This window comes from Triticum urartu, chromosome 5 (assembly GCF_003073215.2).
Source record: "Triticum urartu cultivar G1812 chromosome 5, Tu2.1, whole genome shotgun sequence".
NCBI lineage: Eukaryota > Viridiplantae > Streptophyta > Magnoliopsida > Poales > Poaceae > Triticum > Triticum urartu.
The window spans coordinates 661,281,022-661,292,244 of NC_053026.1; the positions used below are offsets into that span (position 1 = coordinate 661,281,022).

Genomic DNA, 11,223 nt, shown 5'->3' on the forward strand with positions numbered 1-11,223 from the left:
AGACAACAATCATACCATAGGCTAGCTTCTAGGGTTTAGCCTCTCTGATCTCGTGGTAGATCTACTCTTGTACTACCCATATCATCAATATCAATCAAGCAGGACGTAGGGTTTTACCTCCATCAAGAGGGCCCGAACCTGGGTAAAACATCGTGTCCCCTGCCTCCTGTTACCATCCGGCCTAGACGCACAGTTCGGGACCCCCTACCCGAGATCCGTCGGTTTTGACACCGACACTTGTCTTGTTGTGGTGGCCATGTCCAGGTGGTCAAAAATGACACGTGTTTTAAAAAATGTAATTGGCATTTTAAAAAGTGTTTATACAATTTAGGAAAGGTTTTCGCAATTTAAAAAATATGGCATACATTCAGAAAATGTATGTTACATTTAAAAAAATGTTCACTGGTCCAAAAATGTTTTTGTGACATTTAAAAAAAATTGGATGCAATGTAAAACAAAATGTTTGCCTCATGTAAAAATATGTAGAATAAAATAGGGAGCGCCACGCTAACCATCATTGATGATCCGGTCCCGATGGCAAGCATCTGGTACATAGACGTTGCAGGCAGCAGCGGCGGTGGCGCTAGTGACAACAACACGTCGTAGTCCATGACATAAGGCAATGAACTTGATTCGAGGAAGCCTCGATGCTGCTCTGCCGCAATTGACATAAGACTAGGCGGGGCATATGACGGCGTCACCACCTTCTTCAGTCATGTGGTCTTATGGAAAATTCTGCATACCACATACTCCTCCTACTAACATACATAAACTAAATTAGCTAAAATCAATAATTGCCACTAGCTGGATATGTATGTACAAGAGAATTCATCAGTCATGAGTACAACTAATCAAGGACTAAAAATACCTTGGAAGACACATTAATGGTGGCGGCCTCGACGATGTTGGTGGGCAAGTCGGGTGTCAGCTGCTTGTCGATCTCGATTTTGTACTCATGCATGATCTAGTTTGTCTTCTTCCCCCTAGGGGCCCTGCCATTGTAGAAGACCAGTGTCTTCTTCATACCGATGAGACTTTTGGTCGGCGGTAGAATGATCTCCTTGTCCTTTCCGGTAGCCTTCCAATAGCCAGCATTCATGGCCCGATTTGTCTGTATCCCGGTGGGGTACATGAGGTCCTTGTAGGAGAAGAAATATCGCTCCTTCTCCCCCATGTTTACCTCATATGGGAGATTCCATTGCTCGTATTTTTTCATATCCACCTCCCTTACCATCGTCGTGTCAAAGGATTTCTTCATAACTTTGGGGACCAGGTAGAAGATGATGATCTCCATGTTCATCATGTGAAACCTGAACCCTGGAGGCAGATTCAGCTGTTGTTTCTGCTGCTGAACTTGATGGTGGCTTGGCATGGCGAAGGCTCTTTGGGAAATGTGTGCTGGGTTGGAACAAATGTTGGGGGAAATGATATAGATGTGTCTATCTATGGAAGGAATTCAATGATATAGAGAGATATAGGAGGAAGATGCTTAAGTAGGACCAAATGCATGTACTGGCAAGATACTTTCCAGAGAAGCTTTGACATTGTCCGGGCTTTGTATAATTTGTTTTTATTGGCATTGGATGGATGTCTGCAAGCTAGCTAGATAGATAGACATGCCTCCCTATCCTTTACAACTGTATGCTGCTTGTCCTGCTTTGGTAGCCAAGTCCAGGTGGTGAAAAATGTCATGTGTTTTAAACTTAATAATTGTCACTAGCAAGATATGTATGTACAAGAGAATTCATCATTCATGAGTACTACTAGTCAAGGACTAAAAATACCTTGGAAGACACATTAATGATGGTGGCTTCCCTAATGTTGGTGGGCAAGTCGGGTGTCGGCTGCTTGTCAATCTCGATTCTGTACTCAGGCATGATCCAGTTTGTCTTCTTCCCCCTAGGGGCCCTGCCCTTGTAGAAGACCGGTTTCTTATTCATGCCGATGAGACTTTTGGTCGGTGGTAGAATGATATCCTTCTCCTTTCCAGTAGCCTTCCAATACCAGCGTTCATGGCTCGGTTGGTCCGTATCCCGTTGGGGTATTTGAGATCCTTCTAGGATAAGAAGTATCGCTTCTTCTCCCCCATGTTTACCTCATTTGGGAGATTCCGTAGCTTGTATTTTTTTTCATATCCACCTCCCTTACCATCGTCGTGTCGAAGGCTTTCTTCGGAACCTTGAGGACCAAGTAGAAGGTGATGACCTCCATGTTTGTCGGGTGAAACCTGAACCCTGGCGGCAGATTTAGCTATTGTTTCGCTGCTGAACTTGATGGTGGCTTGCCATGGCGAAGGCTCTTTGGGAAATGTGTGCTGGGTTGGAACAAATGTTGGGGGAAATGATATAGATGTGTCTATCTATGGAAGGAATTCAATGATATAGAGAGATATAGGAGGAAGATGCTTAAGTAGGACCAAATGCATGTACTGGCAAGATACTTTCCAGAGAAGCTTTGACATTGTCCGGGCTTTGTATAATTTGTTTTTATTGGCATTGGAAGGATATTTCGGAAATGTGTGCTGGGGTGGAAGAAATGTTGGGGGCAATGATAGAGATGTGTCTATCTATGGAAGGAATTCAATGATATATAGAGATATAGGAGGGAGATGATTAAATAGGACTGAATGCATGGACTAGCAAAATTCTTTCTAGAGAAGCATTGACGTTTTCTGGGCTTTGTTTACTTTGTTATTATTGGCAGTGGATGGATGTATGCGAGCTAGCTAGATATATAGACATGCCTCCCTATCCTTTACAACTGTCTGTTGCTTGTCTTGCTGTGGGTGCCATGTCCAGGTGGTGAAAAATGTCACGTGTTTAAAAATTTATATGTGCCACTTTAAGAAAAATTATACAATTTACGAAAGGCTCATGCAATTTAAAAAATGTTTCATACATTCAAAAAATGTATGTTACATTTTAAAAAAAGTTCACTAGTCCAAAATGTTTTTGTGATATTTAAAAAAATGGATGAAATGTAAAACAAAATGTTTGTCTAATGTAAAAATATGTACACAGAAGTTTGGAGCGCCACACTACCCATCATGGATGATTCTGCCCCGATGGCAAACATCTGGTACGCAGAAGTTGCAGGCAGCAGTGGCGGTGGCGCTAGTGACAACAACACATCATAGTCCATGAGAGGAGCCAATGTATTGGATTGGAGGAAGCCCCGATGCTCCTCTGCCCCAATGGACATAAGACTGGGCGGCGCATATGACGACATCACCATGTGTTTCAGTCCTGTGCTCTTATGGAAAATTCTACAGACCACATACTCCTCCTATCAACGCACATAAACTAAATTAGTAAAAATCAATAATTCTCACTAGCTAGATATGTTTGTACAAGAGAATTCATCAGTAATGAGTAGTACTAGTTAAGGACTAAAAATACCTTGGAAGATACATAAATGGTGGCGGCTTCGACGAATTCGGTGGGCAAGTCGGGTGCCGACTACTTGCCGATCTCGATTCTATACTCGTAGATGATCGAGTTTATTTTCTCCCTCCTCCCCCCTAGGGGCCCTGCCCTTGTAGAAGACTAGTATCTTCTTCATCCCGATGAGACTTTTGGTCGGGGTTGAATGATCTCATTTTCCTTTCTGGTAGCCTTCCAATAGCCAGCGTTCATGGCCCAGTTGGTCCGTATCCCGGTGGGGGTTCTTGAGGTCATTCTGGGAGAAGAAGTGTTGCTCCTTCTCCCCATGTTTACCTCATTTGGGAGATTCCATAGCTCGTATTTTTTCATATCCACCTCCCTTACCATCCTCGTGTCAAAGGTTTCTTCAACACATTGGGGATCAGGTAGGAGATGGTGATATTCATGTCCGTCGGGTGATACCTGAAACCCGGAGGCATATTCAGCTGTTGTTTCTGCTACTGAACTTGAAGGTGGCTTGCCATGGCGGAGGCTCTTCTGGAAATGTGTGCTAGCATGGAATAAATGTTGGGGGCAACGATAGATATGTGTCTATCTATGGAAGGAATTCAATGATATATAGAGACTAGCACAATGCCCATGTGTTGCTACTAAACCATAAAAAGACAATGAGATACTGCTGCCTTAAGAGATCAACGAAAGATGATGATGCCGTACAACTATTGCATGGTTTATATAATTGAAAAGAGATTGTAAATATAACAAAAGTTATTTTGTACTCATTGATGATTTTTAAACGATAATTGTGGGTCATTCGCGAGATTTACACTGAGATAACATTTTAAATATTAAAACTTAGGTGAATGGTCGTGAGTAATTCGAATGCACAAGATCATGGATCTCCACTAGTAGAAAACAGGGCTATGGTCCAGGCCGGCTCAGCCCATTAGTCCCGGTTCAGTCTAGAACCGGGACTAATGTGAGCATTGGTCCCGGTTCGTGCGGCTAAGGCATTAGTCCCGGTTCACTCGGGCCCTTTAGTCCCGGTTTAAGACATGAACCGGGACTAAAGGGTGCGATGACCTTTAGTCCCGGTTCGTGCCTCAAACCGGGACTAAAGATTAGACCTTTAGTCCCGGTTTGAGGCACGAACAGGGACTAATGGGGTTGAGACCTTTAGTCCCGGTTCGTGCCACGAACCGGTACTAAAGGTCCCATTTTCAAACTCTACCCCCCCCCCGGTGGATCGCCTTTTCAGTTTTAAAAAAAATAAAAGAAAATAATGGAAATGTCAAAAAAATAAAAGAAAATAAGTTCTCATGTGATATGTGGTCTAGTGTTGGGAAAATTTGCAAATGTGAATTTTGACTTTATTTGAAAATTTGCATAACTTTTGCTTACTAACTCGGATGAAAAAGTTTTTTATATGAAAAATCATCTACTCGAAAAGTTACATCCAAATTTAACGGGGGAACCCCGTTAAACATTTTCAAAATCCTCAAACACCTAATAGAAAAAAAGTTACGGGGCTTTTAAGATCTAGAGTGGAAAAAATTGAAAAATATTCAAACAGTGGGCAAACAGTGGGCAAACTGTGGTCAAACAATGGTCAAACTAATTATTCTAGAATATTAGTGTTACTAAATAATTATTTTAGTTATTTCAATTTTGGTCAAACTATGGTCAAACTGTGGTCAAACAATGGTCAAACTAATTATTCAAGAAATATTAGTGTTACTAAATAATTGTTGTTTTTTAAAACTATAGTTTCAAACTCAAACAGTGAAATGTGTCACTTCATGCTCAAGCAAAATTCCTGAAGGTTAATAGGATTGACATCTTACTATTGTCAGGAAAACAATAAGTGCAGACTTGGAGCGAGGGAGAATAGAACCCGGAAGTTAAGCGTGCTTAGACTGGGGGAGTGGGAGGATGGGTGACCGTTCGGGAAGTTAGATGATTTGGAATGATGAGGGGTGATTAGAGGATAAATTGAGAAGTGATGAGGGGTGGTGATTACAGACTAGAGGTTAAAATAATTCAGAAGTTTGAAAATAAAAAAAATTCAAAAAAAAATTTCAAAAAAAAATCATAAAATTTCCTTTAGTCCCGGTTGGTGTTACCAACCGGGACTAAAGGTGGAGCTCCACGTGGCCGCACCCTTTAGTCCCGGTTCTGGATTGAACCGGGACTAAAGGGTCAGGGCATTAGTACCGACACTTTAGTCCCGGTTCAGGAACCGGGACTAAAGGCCCTTACGAACCGGGACTATAGGCCCTTTTTCTACCAGTGCTCGTAGGAGGACAACGTGTATGACCACGTTGAAATTGCAATGTGTTCACTCTCTCCCCTGCAAAAAAATGTGTTCACTCACTTCTGTGATGCTATAGAACTGGAAGAATTGGTTGGGCAGAGAAATTAATATAAATGCCATGATTTTGAACTGGATTCGTATGCATTTATAATCTGTGTTTTTATAAGTGTTATTCTCATATTAGGGTAGTAGTGTATTTGTTTATTCAGGTAGGTCTCACGAAAATAACATTTGTTTATTCTATCTTTTGGAAAGTTGCTAGTCTCACATGTGGATAGAAGAGCATTTGTTTATTTGCATGGTCCCGCATGTGAACTCACGACCAACTCCAACCTTTATAAGTTGGAAATAAATGAGAGGGGGATGCTTAAATATGACCGAATGTGTGTTCTAGCAAGACATTTTCCAGAGAAGCTATGACGTTTACTGGGCTTTGTTTAACTTTTTTATATTGGCAGTGGATGGATGTATGCGAGCTAGCTAGATAAATAAAGATACCTCCCTATCCTTTACAACCGTGTGTTGCTTCTCTTGCCGTGGGGGGCATGCCCAGTTGGTGAATAGTGCTAGGTTTCTCGAATCTATCGAAGCCATGTCATGCCAGATTGAACTCTTTTGGTTTCTTTTCATTCTCATTAATGTATGCATATGTACTCCTCATGATATGCCCTTCCTTGTTGTTGATGCCTAGCTTTGCACGGCAAAGCAACCATGTGTTGTTTACTATGTACCCTATGTATGCATTCCACCCTATATACAAGACCTGGAGGTGAAATCTGCGAGTTTATATATTCCATTCTATGCATTAATATACTATATATAGCCTATTGTAGGATTACACGATAACCGTGTGCCTTCTCTAGACAATGTATGACAAGGAGAGGAGCTTCGATGGATTATTTATTATGTTGGGTACAAGGTGGTGCCTACGAGTGTCAGTAGCATTCACATCGATCTCTCTCATGCCCCCCCCCCCCACCCCCCCCCCCCCACACACACACACACACCTTGTGAAAACAACACCCTTGGCTCACTTACCATCGGGCAAAAGGGCCAGGCGCGACCCGATGCTGAATTCTCGCATACATAAGAGGGACCGGTATAATTCATGCTCTGCGTGCGCACGCGCGCACACACACACACATGCATGGATGTACACAAACGCACGTCACTGTCATGTGCCTAGAGATATACATCAGTTGCTTGGTTTACTCACTTTTCGGATCGTCCTGTACCGTTGTAGGTAAGTCTGTGTGCCATGATCTTCTGGCATGTTTTCTTTTACTCAAAAATCTAGCAGAAGATATATGGATCTACCCACGCCTCCAGGTGTGCATGGCTTTGTGCTTATCCTGTGGACTAAAAGGGGGCGTTATATGTGCTACTTGCCTTCCACAAGGTTAGTCATTTAATATATCATTTTGTAGATCGACGATGATAAGATTGGTTTTAGGATACAACTTAAATGAAAACCAAATTCCGGCAAGAAAATTATAATAGCTAGTCAACCAAATACAGAAATATATATTACATATAACAATCTCTACTTCTCAATCCTTCCCCTTTTTTTGATCATAAAATGTACATATACGAGCAGAAAAGGAATATTACATTCGTGATCAAAAGAAGATAGGCATTGATACATGTAGTTACCTTAGTTTGGGAAAAAGAATATATGGAAACAGTACTAACAATCTATTGTCGTCGCAACAGACACATGCCATCTTCACATTATATTCACTACTCATTAACCTGCGCGCCATCACTCGGTAGTAATTTGGAAAACAGATAAATAGTAAAAGTGCCTCTTTAGACAAATGCAAAAATTATTTTAGTAGCATTTACCATATTTTTAACTATAGCACTAAACGGAAAGACAATGAGATAACCTTTTGTGAGACTACTAAACAAATAAGGAAAAACCTTGTCATATTGTTTGTATGATAATTTTGGAGCAGAAACAAAATATATTCTTGGGTAATTTAAAACATGCACTTCGCATATATGCCCTTCAACAAGTATGTGTTTTTTTTCATTCGGGGCCATTCATTATTGTTTTAAGTATTCAGATTCGAACATTTGTTGTAGTTCACATAATTATTGCCGGGGGGGGGGGGGGGGGGGGTGGGGGGGCTCGCTGTACCGCAAAACCATTTTCGGGGGAACCTTCAAATAAATTTGCACGGGGGGTGAGGATCTGCTAGATATGCTCTAAGGCAGTGCAGGCGGTGGAAAAAACAAGCACCTTTTGTGGGCTAGGTAACAAATGCGCTTGGCCCGAGGACTTCACCCTATCACTTCGCCAGTCTACAAAATTGTTGCACAAACCGTGGTGTGTGGTTCAGTTTATCTATATGAGTAAGTACTAAGTGATCATCTAATATAGAGGAAATGAAAAGGAGGGAAGAGGAAAGACCAAATCCCAACACACAACGTGCGTCCTTGATGCCACCGCATGAGCTATAATGATTCCTACCACCCGGTGGTAGTTATTCTCACGTGAGTTCTATATGTTGTAGTAGTATCTGTCAGAACCGAGAGTGTGTACGTGAGGTATGTAGTACTCCCTCCGTTTTTAAATATTTGTCTTTTTAGAGATTTCAAATGGACTACCACATACGGATGTATATAGACATATTTTAGAGTGTAGATTCATTCGTTTTTCTCCGTATGTAGTCACTTGTTGAAATCTTTACAAAGACAATTATTTAGGAACGGAGGGAGTATATAAGACTAGTTGGGTAGTATATATCCCACTATTTAGGTGCTATATAGTAGTTTTCAAGTATATTATTTTATGCGTACAAATATGAAGGTAGTTTCAAAATACACAAAAATGTTTGGAGTCACATGCAACTTTTTCATATAGCTCACTTTCAGAAATCTTAGATATAGTATACGTACATAGAATGATAAAGCGGTACATATATACTACCACATGGTAGTATATGAGACATGTGGATAACTACCATCGGGTGGTATGATGTATTTTCCCCACATATATTACATAAAACACTTTACATCATTTTCTAAAATGTTAAATATGCATTTGAGTAATGCTAATCATGTGTGCGAACAATGTTTATGACATTGAAAAAAATGTCACGTGTTTAAAAAATGTGCGTGCCATTATAGAAAGTGTTTATACATTGTACAAAAGGTTTGCACAATTCAAAAAATGTTTCATAGATTCAAAAAATGTATGTTACATTTAAAAAATATTCACTAGTCCAAAAATGTTTTGTGACATTTTATAAAAATTGCATACAATGTAAAACAAAATGTCCATGTAATGTAAAAATATGTCTAGTACTATTATAAAATGTACGTGACATTTTATAGAAAAATTCTGACAATTCAAAAAAATTCCGGCACTTAAAAAAATATTTATACAATGTAAAACTAATTTTCCATAGGTCAAAAATGTTTATCCCATTAAAAAATGGAAGCGACATTTTAAGAAATATTCAAGTGTTTCCAAAAAATGACCGTTGAAAATTAGAAGATACATGTACAATGTAAAAAAATGTTTGTGTGCTTAAACAATGATTATTTCCATTAAAACAATGTACACAGTGTATTTGGAAAATGTTACTACATATTCAAAAAAGTGTTCATAATTGTCGAGACGCGAGTGCAGAACAAACGTGTGACACTGTGGACAGGCGACATCCTTCTGGTAGTTCGAGATTGAGGCACGAAGGCATGGATCTGCGCACGAAAATATACACAATCGACACGATGATTTACCCAGATTCGGGACGGATGGTGCGTAATACCCTACTCTTGCATTTTGTGTGTGTTTACGGCTGGATTAGAGCTACAAATCTTTTCGGGAACGAACAAGCCAGTGTGCTCCTACTGACGATCTAACAAGTACCAACATTGTTCTACTTGCTCTCTTTCTTTTCATTTCCTTCCTCCTTCCTTTCCTATGGCCCGGCCCTCCTTTTATATCCAAGGGGTACCACAGTTGGCTTCGTGGCTAAGAAAGTGGTCTCGATCCGACCAGGTAGGTGGATTCATTAAATGAGTGATGATGTGTCATCATCGTCCGTCTTCCGGGAACGGACCCCTGTCTTATCAACAACGACCTTGGTGACACCTGCTTTAGGCGCGACATGTCTCCGCATAGGCATGCACCATGCGGCAGCGTGGGTGAGTGAGTCACCCCTTACATCTTCACCATCGTGTGGCATGAATGCCCGCTTGTCCCATGGTGCAAGACCGCTGCGAGCCTAAAACTACTGCGCCACACATAAGTGAGGCAGTAGCTTATTATCGATGTCTGGCTAAGTGTGCCCAAGCTATGGACAGCTGTTGTCGGGTGGCATCTTTCCCGAGTGACTAGATAGATACGTATGTACAAGAGACTTCATCAGTCATGAGTACTGCTAATCAAGGACTAAAAATACCTTGGAAGACACATTAATGGTGGCGGCTTCGACGATGTTGGTGGGCAAGTTGGGTGTCGGCTGCTGGTCGATCTCGATTCTGTACTCATGCATGATCCAGTTTGTCTTCCTCCCCCTTAGGGCCCTGCCCTTGTAGAATACCACTATCTTCTTCATGCCGATGAGACTTTTGGTGGGCCGTAGAATGATCTCCTTGTCCTTTGCGGTAGCCTTCCAATAGCCAACATTCATGGCCCAGTTGGTCCGTATCCCGGTGGGGTACTTGACGTCCTTGTAGGAGAAGAAGTATCGCTCCTTCTCCCCCATGTTTACCTCATTTGGGAGATTTCATAGCTCATATTTTTTCATATCCACCTCCCTTACTATCTCGTGTCGAAGGCTTTCACCGGAACCTTGGGGACCAGGTAGAAGATGATGATCTCCATGTTCGTTGAGTGAAACCTGAACCCTGGTGGCAAATTCAGTTGTTGTTTTTGCTGATGAACTTGAAGGTGGCTTGCCATGGCGGAGGCTCTTTGGGAAATGTGTGCTGGTTTGGAACAAATGTTGGGGGCAATGATAGATATGTGTCTATCTATGGAAGGAATTCAATGATATATAGAGATATAGGAGGGAGATGCTTAAATAGGACCGAAATGCATGTATTAGCAAGATACTTTCCAGAGAAGCTTTGACGTTGTCCGGGCTTTGTTTTTATTGGCATTGGACGGATGAATGCGATATAGCTAGATAGATAGACATGCCTCACTAGTAGAAAACAGGGCTTTGGTTCAGGCCAGAATAGGGCATTAATCCCGGTTCTCCTATGAATCGGGACCAATGGGTGCATTAGTCCCGGTTTGTGAGGCCAGGGCACCGGACGGGCCTCGTAGGCCATTGGTCCCGGTTCGCCTGACCCCTTTGGTCCCGGTTCCAGACGCAAACCTGGACTAAAGGGCCTTGCTCCTAGCATTTCCCTTTAGTCCCGGTTGGTGGCTGGAACCAGGACTAAAGAGCAGGCTTCTATCCCGGTTCTTACCCACCAACCAGGACTAAAGAGATGCCTATATATATGCTCGCCCCTGACCGCTCACTCCTCTGTTTTTTGGCCGGCCGGCGTGTGCGGGTGTGT

At 41.7% G+C, this 11,223-nt stretch overlaps 2 pseudogenes; both read right to left on the reverse strand.

The window, feature by feature from the left end:
* Positions 1–428: 428 nt before the first annotated feature.
* LOC125507695 lies at positions 429–1,372 on the reverse strand (annotated as a pseudogene).
* Positions 1,373–2,997: 1,625 nt separating this feature from the next.
* LOC125507696 lies at positions 2,998–10,615 on the reverse strand (annotated as a pseudogene).
* Positions 10,616–11,223: the final 608 nt, after the last annotated feature.